General features: G+C 42.6%; 1 protein-coding gene across 4 annotated transcripts in view; it reads right to left on the bottom strand.

The window, feature by feature from the left end:
- TBL1X (transducin beta like 1 X-linked) overlaps positions 1 to 14,520 on the bottom strand; it is a 274,014-nt gene that overhangs the window by 92,125 nt on the left and 167,369 nt on the right. For all 4 annotated transcript variants that reach the window (XM_055106596.2, XM_055106598.2, XM_008964325.6 and 1 more), the window contains one exon: positions 8,113 to 8,200. The gene's annotated coding sequence lies outside the window, so the exon portion shown is untranslated. Of the gene's footprint in view, positions 1 to 8,112; positions 8,201 to 14,520 lie in introns of those variants that run through there.

Below are 14,520 nucleotides of genomic sequence, written 5' to 3'. Positions count from 1 at the left end.
TGATGTGTCACATGCACCCCTCAGCCCAGGGCATGAGGACTGCCCTCTACACCAAGGTTCAAAGCAAAGTGCCATCGACAGCTATGTATTCTGTGGGAAAAAGTCCGCCTTTGTCTTCTGTGCCAAGAACTATTTTTGTGGACAAATAACATGGAGTTTGGAATGTTCATGCTTTATTACAATTACTACTTTTTATTGCAACTATTACTTCTTATGACAGTTATGACTTTATTACAATAAAGTTAGGGTAAATCAGGGTGAGAGTCCCCATCCGTATAGGCTTATTGGCTAGAGATAAGGTAGCTCACGTCCTGAGAGCCACAGAGAACAGGTAAAGATGTGGGATTCAGGGAGCCTTTGGCCAAGCGCCAGAGACCCTGACTTCTAGGGGCAGCTGCACCACTATCTAGCCCTGGGATTGGAGGGTCAGTTATATGGCTGTTTCCTTATCTCTAAACTGAGTATCAAATAGCCCCTATGTAAAGGGGAGAGTGTGAGGAGTCAATGCTTTTATGCAGAGCCCGATGCACAGAAAATATCCAGTATGTGGGAGCTGGTATTTTAGCTCCCCATAGAGCTCTTCCCCAAGAGAGACCTGAAAGGTCAGTAGGAGAGGATCAGGGTAACACACACCTGCCTCGCCCATGACCACTCAGGGCTCGACTCCTCGTCCTGGCTCATCAGCAATGTCAAGCAGGCAAGGTGGCACACATAAAGCCCAACCAAAAAGAACTACCACCAGAGGCCTGTGTTTGGGCATTCTTTTCTAGTATGTACAGCTGGAGACACAAGCCGCATTCTAACACCTAACCGGTTTCCCGAACAGCATCCGCTTCCAGCCTTCGAGTTCTGAGAACTCCTGTGGATGTTTTCCAATTTCTCCAGTTCTAAAATAAAGGAGAGTTTTGGCAGCACTCACAGCTCCTCCTTGGCCCCAAACAGGAGGGGGATGAGAGGGGAGTCTTAATTAGAGCAACTGTGTTTATTTTCTTGCCTGACCCAGCTTTGATTAAAGACACCTTCAATTAGGTTGATTTGAGGTGTTTGGAGTTGTGATTGCGCAAAAACGAAATAACCACCTTCCACTTTGGGTTAAAGCCACAACATTCTCTCACTGTGCTGCTTAAAGAAGGCAAAGAAGAACAAACGAGCATGGGCTGATGGCATTTTTGAAGTTTCTCTGCTAAAGATAAGTAATTCAATATAAGTGATAATTTGGGGTTTACAGCCGTCAAGAAGCTGAAGGGGAGATTATTTATAGTATTTTTTTTAAGCCTTGGTTTCAAGGTGGCCAGAAGTCCTATTAATTCGCAGTTCCCTTCACAAAACAGTTCAGCATTCGGTCCCAGGAGAAATGGCTGTTTAAGAGTTTCATTTCATTGAGTATGTAGTTAGAGCACTCAATATGCCATCATTCTGTGGGAGAACACTGGCCCCAAACAACAAAATCTTAATTGCTGTTTTAATTATCTTAAAAAGTAGAATCACATGGGGTCTGCTGGAGAGCTGGTGCTGGTAGTTAAGGACAGAAAGGGCAAGTCCGTTTCTTGCCAAGAGGCCAGCCGTGTTCTGAAACAGCGAAGGAAGCACGAGCTGATGAAGGGGGCGTGTATTGTAGGAAGGGCAGCGCACAGAGCTCCTCTGACATCACTGGAGGGGAAGCTTTATCTTTCAGCCATTTGCCCTGTTATGTAAACATCTTAAAGATCTTCTAAAGCAGCCCTTGGTTTCTGAAGGCACCTGAGAAAGTGAGTGTCATTAGTTAGGCTGCTATTAGTTAGGCTGTTGGCGTCTGTGCTGGAAGAATCCATTGCTTGGAGGGATGGCCTGGACAAGGCTCAGGTCTTTGGGGCTTGTCTCCATGCAGACTGGACCGAGCCAGGGTCACTGGAAGATCTGCTTGGACTGACCTCAGCCTCTAAAGGGCACCTCTTTCTCCAAGTTGCTTCATGGAAACGAGCAAACTCTGCCCATTTGGAGGCAGCGGCTCTTTTCTCTGCTCAGATGTAAACTGAGTTTATTTTCATTTCACAATCAGTAACCAGCTTAAGACAGAATTTTAAATGTATGTATAAAGTTTACATATAAATCCCAATACACCTTTTCTAACATCTGCCTGGGGAGCAGCTTATTTGGGGGCTGACACAGGCTTGTTTTACCACTTTGCACATCTTTTCATCCTATGTAATTGTAAAGAAGGCAATGTGTGGTTCTTGAAACAATCTCATTGTCCAGTGACAGAACGATGAAATAAATTGCAGTGAACACATATGGGAACTATCAGGCCGCCATGAAGATGATTTTAGAAACCAATACACGGCATGGATTGTATGCTAGCTATCAGGTGTGAGTGCTATGTGCACGATACGATCGATCTCACCAGTCATAACTCCAAGAGATAAATATGACCATTACTCTTATTACCATTTTATAGGTTTAACAAATAAAGGCTTAGGGAAGATAACCAACTTAAATCCCAGCGAAGCTAGGATTTAAAGTTACGTTGTTTGACATTAAACGCTGTGGTCTTCCAGTGCAAGTTAAAAATTTCAAAGCTAGGTTAATGGAAAGATATTTATGATATGTCCCAAATTGGGTGGCAGGGGGCGACAACAAAACAGAAAAGAGGGCCAACAAGGTTACAGTTTGACCCAAGCCTGTAGGAAAACACATACAGAGGAAAAGTTTGGGGAGAAATGCATAAAAATATTTTATGTTGCTTACTTTCTTTCATACACTTCTCTCCATTTACCCACAATCAGATATACAATACTTTCAGTAAGAAAATATTCCCCGCAAAGAAAAATTTCCCATTAGTTTTACGGTTATATTTATTTACTTGGAGTCAATGGTCTGAAATGGTAAATATAATCAAAGAATTATTTCTTCGTTACTAGAGTTCCAATGCCGAGCAGTGACGCCTCCATTTAAATATGGAATAAACTAGTGGCGTAAGATGCGGCCAGGAAAACAGCATTTCAGGCAGGGGCAATGTCCATGACAGGGGGCTGTGTGGGAAAAGCACGGCTCCCAATTGCATGTGTATCTTTCTACACGTTGTGTAGTTTCTACTCTGAACATGGACTTCTTATATTTATTAAAACGTAAGGAAAACCTGGGAATGTCGGCTGGGCGTGGTGGCTCACTTGAGTCCAGGAGTTTGAGACCAGACTGGGCAACACAGTGAAACTCAGCTCTACAAAAAATACAAAAATTAGCTAGGTGTGGAGGCATGCCCCTGTATTCCCAGCTATTTGGGAGTCTGAGGCACGACAATCGCTTGACCCTGGGAGGTGGAGGCTGCAGTGAGCGGAGATCGCGCCACTGTACTCCAGCCTGGGTAACAGAGCAAGACCTTGTCTCAAAACAAACAAAAACGACCTGGCAATGTCTTCAGAGATCATCAGTATGAAAACAACTATATAGGAAATGAGGCTACAGGGTTGGGAGGGCAGAGCAGAGGAGAGGTTTTGTGTTAGAAAAGGAATGCCGCTTTTCACAGAATAAAATCATCCCTGGCGGGACATGGTGGCTCACGCCTGTTAATCCCAGCACTTTGGGAGGCTGAGGCGGGCAGATTACTTGAGGCCAGGAGTTTGAGACCAGACTGGCCAACATAGCAAAACCCCATGTCTACTGAAAATACAAAAAAATTAACTGGGTGTTGTGGGCACGCCTGTAATCCCAGCTACTCAGGAGGCTGAAGCAGGAGAATCACTTGAACCTGGGAAACGGAGGTTGCAGTGACCCAAGATTGTGCCACTGCACTGCAGCCAGGACGACAGAGCGAGCCTCCATCTAAAAAAAAAAGAAAGAAAGAAAAGAAAAGAAAAAATCCCCATGATGAGGCATTCAGAAAAGGTCCTTTCTGTGCCCCGCCACCCTTCTGGGTTAATTAGTGGCTGGCTGGGGCTTTCATCCAAAGCCCACATGCACGTCAACGGCAGATGCTATGGTGACAGGAAGGAAGCCCTCTTGAAAATGCTCCACCTAGCAAGAGCAAGCCACTACCAGGGAAATCCATATCACATGAGCCGGACGATGCATGTAAGAAAAAGAGCACTGCCTCCCTTTCATCCTCTCCTCCTCTGGCCACAGTTCAACACAGATGCACGTGCCCAAGATTTCAGAGCAGACTGCCTTGGAAGGCACTGACGCTACTGCTTCCACGGAGCAGGAGCTCATCCTATTTTCCTGATGACCGTGGTCTTTAACCTAGCACTTCTGATATCCAGATCCATTATGACCTATTTTCCAGCCAGAAATTAATTTATGGATTTTAATTATCTTTAAGATAGATTGAACACAGTTTCTACACAATGTGCACCGGGCCTTCAAACAAATTTCAGGAATACATGCACTCCGGTCATGATATCTCTCAGACACTGATTTTTCACTGACATATGAAGAATTTAATTTGACCATGATGAGTCTCTTTCTGGCAGTAGATGGAGTCAGCAGTGGGTTCACCTACACGTATGACGTGGCCTGTGAAGTTGTGAAAAATAAACTCTGAAGCGTACCCTACAGTTCGAAAGGCAGGCGGTGCCCCATCCCCCAATGTGGCCTGGATCTCATATAAATCTTACTGTTATATCAGCATTTTGTTTTGTTTTAGTGACAGGGTCTCGCTGTGTTGCCGAGGCTGGAGTGCAGTGGTGCAATCATAGCTCGCTGAAGGCTCAACCTCCCAGGCTCAAGTGATTCTCCTGCCTCAACCTCTTGAGCAGTTGGGACTACAGGTATGTGTTACCACCTCTGGCTAATTATTATGTTTTTCCTTTTTTTGTAAAGATGGGGGTGTCACTGTGTTGCCCAGGATGGTCTCAAACTTCCGGCCTCAAGTGATCCTCCTGCTTTGGCCTTCTAAAGTGCAGGGAGTACAAAGTGTGAGCCACCGTGCCTGGCCTATATCAATTTTGGAGGCTTATATTTAAATGAATGACAAAGACGTTTTTAAAAAAGGAAAAAACTAAAAGCATCATGAACCCAAATATTACATCAGAGTCCAACCATCCTCATATTTATGTCAGCAAACACAGGTACTAAATTTTGTAATTTAATGCCCCATAGCCTATAATTCCACAGCCATATGACTGACAACAAGTACAAAATAAAGGGCTGACAGAAGCAGCGGTGAGCAGGACTCCTCAATCTCCTCACGTTTGACATTTAGGGGTTGGGGAGGATGTCCTGTGAACTGCGGGACATTTGACAGCATCCCGGGCCTCTACCCACTAGATGCCAGTAGCACCCACTCCCCCAGTGGTGACAACCAGACATGTCTCCACACATTCCCAGGTTATCTTGGGGGTGGAGACTCCCCCAGGGTGAGAACCCAAGTTAGGGTAGTTACACAGGCCCAGAGCCACTCCCTCTTATGTGGCAGAAAGGCCCTCAAATTCCTTACGTAAAAGTCCTGACCCCCAAATATCTGCAGTGCCTTCGCTACGTAATCACAATTTAGATTCTGTCTTCATCACATCATGGCCCTTGGGTGGGCCTCTCGGAGCCTCACCTCCAGGTGGCCTCCAACTCAAAAGGCCACAATTAGAAAAGGTGGAAAGAAAACAGTTGTGTTCCTCTAGGTTAGGGTCAGCAAACTGCAACCCCGTATCAGTGTCTATAAATAGGGTTTTCTTGGCACTCAGCCATGTTCATACATTTCTGTAGGGCCTACCTACACTGCTTTCACACTGCAATGGCAGAGTACAGCAGCTGCAGCACAGACCGCCTGGCCCGCGAAGCCTAAGCCCCTAACTATCGGGCCCATCACAGAACATGCTTGCTGAGCCTGCTTTCAGTCCTTCCTGCTCTACCACAGATTTTCCCACCTCTACATCCGAGAACGACTGCCTAGTCCCTTCTCGGCTTGGAATCTTCCTGCCTGAGAACTTCAACAGTGAACGCCCCTGAATGTGAACATTCCTCATAACCATACCAACCCCTTTAAGACTGAGATACAAAAAACACTATCACCAGGGTCTGCGATGGATGCCTTTGAAAGGAGGACATGTGTTGAAACCACACACACCTCAAGGAAACTGTTAGAAGCCCTCACTTTCTGAGATGCGGCACGCAGCATAGGCAGAAAGAGTATGTTATGTAGGTTATTCCCAACCTTACTAATGAACTACAGCAATAGAGTACCATTTTTGAGGATAATGCCAAATGACTATCTGCATGTATAAACCACACAAGTTATCAAAGGCTACAAAAACACTCAGTCATGTATAAATGACTGAGGTATAAAGCCAAACACAGATACCTCACGCAGAGGAGAAATTCAATGTGTGCTGGATTCAATGAAATGGAAGCTTATGTTCCCAAAGTACTGAACTAATACCCACTCAAAACATTGATGAGAGAAAGATCCCCTCCCTGCTTCCCTCTGACATTTAAAATATGGTTCAATGGCATTTCGAAAAATATTGACTGGTGTAACAGCCACTTTGGAAAAATTCAGTTCCTCAAAATGTTCAACAGAGGTACCATATGACCCACTCCTAAGTAAATGCCACAGAGAAATGAAACATATGTCCACACAAAAAAACTTGTATATGTGTGTTCATGACATCATTTTTAATAACAACCAAAAGGGAAATACAACTCCAATTTCCATCAACTGATGCATGAATCAAATATGTTCTATCCATGGTCTAGCCACACAATGGAATATTCTGACATAAAAAGAAATGACACATGCCACAATGCACATGAACCTTGAAAACATTATACTGAGTGAAAAAGCCAGTCAGAAAATTCAAATTCACTAATACATTACAAATTTTGTTTTTATAAACAGACTACACCTTTCATTAAAATACTTATACGTGTTTAACTTGTTAAAACAATCTACATATGCATATGTCTGGCTTTAAACAAAAGTACCTCAAACAGTAAGCTGCTTATTTTAATTAAATTTAAGTCTATCATTTTAGTTCTAGTTGGTTCTCTTAAAATAGTAAATCAAAAAGCTTCCTCAAAATTCTATCTTTACACTTTAAAACTGCCCAAGTTCTACAGGTTTGTTTGTTTGTTTGTTTTTTTAACTAAAAAGGCATTAGAGAAAGAAACAGAAAATTAAATAACAATTAAGTAAAATGAAATTAAAATCACACGTACCGAAAGGTAATAAGATAACTTTTACAGAACTTTTGGGGCATGGGTCTCAGTTTTAGTTTGGGCTACGGGCTTCTCAACTCTTGACACCTGTGCACATACAATTGTTTGGTGTGCTAGTCAGGAAACCTTAGCATCTCACCAGATTTACACATAGTAATCTCCATGATTTTCTAATAAGTTTCAAAGTTAACTAGCAAATCAATTTGGAGACAGACACAAATCATATTAAGAAACTGATAAAGCATAGAATTAAGATATAGGAGCCAAATAAAATCTATACTCATGCACCCAATTATAATGAACTTGTCTGCATAATTGTAATTGATTTTAGAAGGTGTCATCCTTGCCTGGTAAGACCCAGAAAAATTTGTTATAGCTCCTTCAGGATCCAAAATTCTCAGAAGGCAGGCCAGATGCAATGGCTCACACTTGTAATCCCAGCACTTTGGGAAGCCGAGGTGGGCGGATCACTTGAGCTCAGTTCCAGACCAGCCTGGACAACATGGTGAAACCCTGTCTCTACTGAAACTATTTTAAAAATTAGCCAGGTGTGGTGGCAGGTGCCTGTAATCCCAGCTACTTGAGAGGCTGAGGCAGGAGAATCGCTTGAACCCGGGAGGCGTGGGTTGCAGTGAGCCGAGATCGCACCACTGCACTCCAGCCTGGGTGACAGAGCAAAGACTCTGTCTCAAAACAAACAAACAAAAACAAAACAAAACAAAACAAAACAAAACAAAAACACAACCCAAAATTCTCAGAAGTCAGCAAAAAGGCAAATTTCTCATTTGGAATTGACTATGCAGCTCGCAATGATTTAATGATTGTCTGTCTACTACCTTCAACCTTCAGTAAGGAGAAAGACCGGGCACTTCCCCTGACAACATCATTTAAAACAGAAGGGGTTCCATTTTGGGAAAATGCAGTTCTGCTCCTCAAACGGATTTCAGGTACAAGGGCAAGGATCCAATGGCATGCTGGGCTGCTTACCTTATGGTGACTTCATGTATGGACCTGTGGACCAGCAGGCTTCCCAGCATCCGGTCATAAAAATGGGAAGCCGTCTGCAGGGACCAGCCTAGGGAGAAAGGGAAAGGTTTGAAACAAAAGACTTAAAAATCATTGGGGTGTGTTTACCTCTCAACCATCCCGTTCCTTTAGGTTTTTTCTTCTTCCTAATTAAAACTTAACACATTTTATTGGTTCTTAATTTCTGTCTTAGTCCATAGCACAGATTGTAAGGTTTTGTTTGCAAAGTGAAAAAAAGGAGAAATTAGAAGTGGCCAGTCAGGCATTATGCATGTAGAAGTTCTGAAATAAAAGAGTCTCAAAATAGATAAAATTAATGTTAGCTCAGCTATGGCTAGTGCTATTATTTAAAGATAATTTAAAGATTTAAATTAATTTTAAATTACATTAAATTTAAAGATAAATTAAGGTTCCCTTGAAATATCAGTTTTTGGAACAGGGCCTTATTCAGCTGATACATGAACCTGTGCACACCCTCGGGAGAAGACAACACACTTTAGCTAAACATTCCCCATCGCTTGGGCTAGCTTTCCAATAACTCTACCAGGCACATTTGTGTGCATATATGCATCCTCATGTACTGTGCTCATAAAAACACACAAATGGGTCAGAATCCTTTCTCCTCCGGCTCCCCTAAAATCAAGAAAACCAAAGGCACCCACTAACGTCTCAACTTTTCATTTACTCTTCAGACATTTCTGTTTCACAAGGGTTCCATTTGCACTGATTTATGAGGAAGCCAGGTTTATGGCTCATAAAATGATAATCCTTTATATCAAAAATTGTTTTTATTTCTCAGTCACTATAAATACTAATCAGTAAACCATTTACCTAATGATATTTACCTTATAAAATTTCTTTGGTTGTGAATGATTCCTGCCTCCTAGAGAGTATAAATTATCCTCTATCATCTACAAATTCAAGAACTAAGGAAATTAAATGTCCACCATTTTCTCTAAATTCTTATTTAATAGTCTTCAGTGATAATAAAAAGGTACCAGGTTTAATATAATTGAAGTCCACAAGTGAAGCTATGAGTGAAGGTGTTTCTTATTAAGGAGTTTATATAGAAACTCAAGTGTTTTAAGGAAATTCAAGCAAATTATTCCCACTGAGTCATGTTTATAGTTATGTTGTTTAAAGGAAGGAGATTAAAAAAAATCTACAAGCAGGTTCACAGGCCCCTAAATTGCATTACAGTACATTGAAAACAAAAACCATAAGGATATTCAAGATGAAAGTAATAACCAGGGCAATTTGTAAAAAATCTACCACTGAAGTAAAATAATGAGAGTGAAACTAAATTCATCTGTAACTCTGAATAGAAATGAAAGGGCACCAGGGAAGCAGGCACAAAGGAATCTTGATTTTGCTTATAAAATATACTTTTAACTATGAAAAAAATCTGCAGTGGAGATGAAACAGGACAATATTCCTTATAGTGAGCTGGAGAGACCAAATTACTGTTTTCAGGATTGGGTTATAAATTACCAGGGGAAAAAATAGCCTTATGATGAAATTGCTAAATACCATAAAGTATCAAACTATGAGCAGCTGTCACCACAATAAGTTCCAAATTGCTTGTAAATTAAAACATTAAAACCCACAATAATTCAATAAGTAATTAATATACAAACAGCTCTTATTACAAGCTGTTCAGAAGAAAGCTTGCAATCAAATTCCTATTCTTTGGTCCAAAACAGATGGTAACCCACAAATGAGAGTCTTGAAATTTGAGATTATCTCTTATATATGTTGTTAAATTCAATAAGTATAATTAACTTATCATCTGTGTGTGATCAACACAAAAATAGGAATTATGACTTTGGTTAATAACATTCTTCTGGTTATGAAACATGTCAAAAATAATTAGTTTATTGCTAGAAACAATACATTTAAATGAGAAATCAGACCTTCCAACACCTGGTCATTACTGATTTCCCCATTATTAGTACGCAAATAGGACCACAATAAACAGCCCTGGCAAGAAAGTTTACATATTGCCAAATATTTGTGTGAAATACAAACGATTTTAACAAATGCCATATGCTCTTTATTTTTACAACTAAATAAATGCTGATACGTGACAAATATAAAAGGGATACTAATTTTCTGGTAGTCCTCTGTTCTTGGTGTGGTGTGCCATGCATGTATAGTGACAGTCCCTCCACATTGAACATGGAGAGGTTTTGAAGGGGCTCTCTAAGCTGACACAACACAGCATGTACCTGCTTCTCCAAAGAAAGTAGGTTAGAATAGAGCTTGCAGTGCTACATACATTTCTTCAAAACACTGAATTCAAACACTGTAATCAAATAAAATACAAGATAATTTAGGAACTGCAAATCCACCAGCCTGCTCCTCCCCCAAAATTTCTCTTTTCCTTTTAGTCACACAAGCACACCTCATTAAGAGACCCCAGGTGTTCCACTACTGAGTTCTTGCCAATGGTAGGTGAGAGGAGCTGGGAAAGGATGTGCACAACTTGTGGTCATGGGGGTTGCTTGAGAGCCTGTCTGACCCTTAGGAAGGCAGGATAGTAACACAACAGGAACCTAGATCCGCCGATGCTCTTGGGGATTTGACACCTACCCTTCTGGGACTACCGCCTGCCTTTGTCTCAAATTGCTGTATTTTGATGTTTAGCCTATTCCCTAAGTAGAATACAGAATCCCTGGGTGACGATCTCAATTTTCCTCATGGTATCCGGTGTTTCCTTCGGTCACACCATCCATAACACGCATTATACCTTTTCTACCCGAACAGGAGGAAGAGTCCTTTCTTCTTCAAGTTCATTTCTACAGTCCAGGCTTGACACATAACACATACTTGATTAAAGTTAGCTTAATGAATGAAAGATGTACCATATATAATCAATCAAAACATTACAGTTGCTGATCACACACGTTAATATAGATTTCGGAAGTCCTCTACACATTCATTTCTTCATGATGTCTGCCTTAATTCTATTGTGAAAAATCAGAAGAAAATGCAGCCTTTTCACATGGATATTGGAATTCAGAAAGATTCCTGTGGAGTTATTTTTACTGGCATCTTTGAGGATGTTCTTGGGGGAAGCACGAAAATTTCAAGAGATAGTTTTAAAGAAAAGGACACAGAATGGTCTGCTATTGTTTTCCGATGTTTTAGAATTCTAGATCTCCAAGTGCAAGCACCAGTTATCACTCCATTGTGTCTGTATTTATGAGTAGGCAGTCTTTGTATATTTCCTTGAACTGGTGCCTCACCGACACTGTCATTTCACTGTTCGCTGTGTCTGGAAATAGACCTAGGCATATGTGAGCCAGCCACCTACAGTTCATTTTCCACCTTTTAATTCTTCACACAACTATTGTTTCATAGAGCTTAAGAGTTACAAAGGTCCAGCCAAATGTTGTCCAAACTCAATAGCACCCTCAGCTAAATTTCATCCTATATGCAGATCAGCTGGTTTGTTTCCATTCAACTATAAATCCTGTACATCACTTTTCAATCGTGCTTTGTGAATTCCTCTGCAGACTTGTAAAACCACTGTAAGGGATTTTTACATCGAATACAAGAAATAATAATCTAAAGCACTGAGAGACTCTTCTTTTTAATACTATGTTTTCAAATTCAGAAAGGGGCATTCCTCGAAAGCAGTCATTTTGAGAAATTATATTCTTTTCCTATCAGGAAAGAAATAGCAACTTTAAAGACTCCTCTTTTGGTGCAGCCTTCAGAACCCATTCACCTAAGAAAAACCAGAACAGCACACCTCAGGCCCAACATAGACATTCCCCTGGACCATACATGGTTGTTGTTGTTGTTGTTGTTGTTGTTTTGCTTTGTTTTCAGTTGGAATAAAAGTAACAACATAAAATTAACCATTTTATTATTTTTCTTTTAAAAAAATTCTTATTTTTTTAAAATATAGAGATGGAGGTCTTGATATGTTGCCCAGGCTGGTCTTGAACTCCTGGCTTCAAGTGATGCTCCTGCCTCAGCCTTCCAAAGTGCTGGGATTACAGGTGTGAGCCACTGAGCCTGGCCAAATTAAAGTGTACAATTTAGTGGTACGTTCAGATGTTATGCAACCACCACCTATGTCAAGTTCCAAACCATTTTCAATCACTTGGAAAGGAGTTCTGGTGCCCACTAAGCAGTCACTCCCATTCCCTCCTCCCCCAGGCCTGGTGACCACAGAATGCTTTCTGGATGTATGAATTTCCCTATTTGGGGCACTAAATGAGATCATACAATATGTGACCTCTTGCATCTGGCTTCTTTCACTGAGCATGTTTTCCCAGAGCATCCATGTTGTAGCACGTTCCAGGGCTTCACTCCTTTTATGGCTGAATACTATGCTACTGCGTAGCTGGACCACGTTGCGTTTTTCCAGGCAGCAGCTGACAGGAACCTGGCTTGGGTCAACCATGCTGCTATGAACATTCATGTCCTTGGGGCAATGGCTAGCAGTGGAATTGCCTGGCATCGTTCTGCCTTTATCCTTCTTTACCTGAGTCTCCTCCTCCCCAGGAATGAAAGGTGCACAAGATGGGCAGAGGGAGGCCAAGGTGGAGAGAGCCAGGACCTGGGGAAAGGAGCAGAAGGCCTAAGGCCAGCAGGCAGGGTGGCCAACAAAGGGGATGGATGCACAAGGAGGAGCCGGGAGCCTGCCCATGGAAGAGCCATAGCCAACAACAACCGCATGCCAGAGCCCTGCTTGGCAAGCACTGTCTGTCTGACAAGCTCATGCTGTGTGCAGGGCCGCACATGCTCACTACCTGGCTGCCACTGCAGACTGAGCATTCCTCTACACAGATCAAATCCCTACCAAGCATTTGCCCAATGACAACAAAGGATGCACCATTTTCTGCTTGGAGCCAAGTTTTTTTTTTTCCCACTCAGAAGCATATGGATTACACATTTAATCCCAAATAAAAGCATGGGATTGGCATCACGTTTCTGTATTTCAATACAGTGTTCTGGAGCAGGGGAGACAGTGCCCGCTGCCGCCCCCTCCCCACACCCCCCGCCATCTCCCAGGGGATATTAGGCAATGTCTGGAGATATTTTGGGGTGTCCCAACTGGAAGTGGAGGTGCTACTGGCATCTCTTGATAAAACAGAATCAAATTTGTATGATAAAATTCCTTCGGGTGCTCGTGGCGAGGCCAGCACAGTACAACACTGAGGCCCCCTGCCTACAGCCATACCAACTCAGCAGCCACAGGAAGGAGGCGCCAGGACACAGCCCCTCCAGCCCCCATCCTGCCTTTAGGTGGGCGGACATCCTGCCTGCAGCCTCGAAAGACCCCACACTGGTATCACTCAGCTAACCGAGGCCAGCACTCCCGGCTTTCAGAATCTAACACTTTGTCACAGGCAGGTCGGAAACATACCTGGGCAAGGGGCCTTCTCAGCCAGCACCTCATCAAATGGGGGTAATAATTTGCAGAGCTGTTGCCAGGAAAAATGAGAACCAAGTGAACTTGGAAGCCAATCGACTGGAGTTTTAGAGTAAGTAGGGGAGTGTTTGCCAAGGCGTGCTCTTCAGAGTGCCGTTTCTCAGGCTGTTTAGTAGATGTTTAGTATGTGTCATCTGAAAAACGGCTCCACACTTCAAAACAATTGGCAACACTGGGTTACATAAAGTTATTAAAAAATAATAGGCTGGGCGCAGTGGCTCATGCCTGTAATTGCAGCACTTTGGGAGGCCGAGGTGGGAAGATCACTTGAGGCCAGGAGTTCAGGACCAGTCTGGGCAACATAGCAAGACCCCATCTCTATTAAATAATAATAATAGCTAACATGTATATTGTACCTGTTACATGCCTGGCTCTGTTCTGAGAGCTTTGAGCTTGGATTAAATAATCTAATTAATAATTTTAAATATTTAATGTGCTTAGTACCATAAGTGCTTCTACAGCATACACTGTGTCCGACGGCAGTGGTGGTTTCCATGTGTACAGGAGCGTGTGAGGGAGCGCTGTTACTATCCCGTTCTCACACAGAGGGAACGGACGCACTGACATGCAGCTCCATGTCTAGGTCCCAGGGCTGGGGACTGGTGGAGCTGGGGTGTGAATGCTTGCAGTCCGACTCCAGGGTTTGCACTCGTCACCATGAGGTTCTGCCGCCTTTTCATTTGTTGCAGTTTGCTAAAAGCTTTGATCAGCTATTGTGCGTCGTGAGTGCAAAGATGAAGAATTTAGGATTTACTGTGAATCCCACCTCCCACAACCTCACGGTGTATCTTCACTGCCATATCCCAGGCCACACCAGCCAGTCGTGCATCTGTACAATAAATGTCTAGTCGGTCCTCATGATTTCCTCCCAGCTCTGGGCTGCACGTACGTATCCTGGGCAGCACGTATCCTGTGAACCC

The sequence above is a fragment of the Pan paniscus genome, chromosome X (assembly GCF_029289425.2).
Source record: "Pan paniscus chromosome X, NHGRI_mPanPan1-v2.0_pri, whole genome shotgun sequence".
Classification (NCBI taxonomy): Eukaryota; Metazoa; Chordata; class Mammalia; order Primates; family Hominidae; genus Pan; species Pan paniscus.
This window is presented reverse-complemented; position numbering and strand designations above follow the sequence as displayed.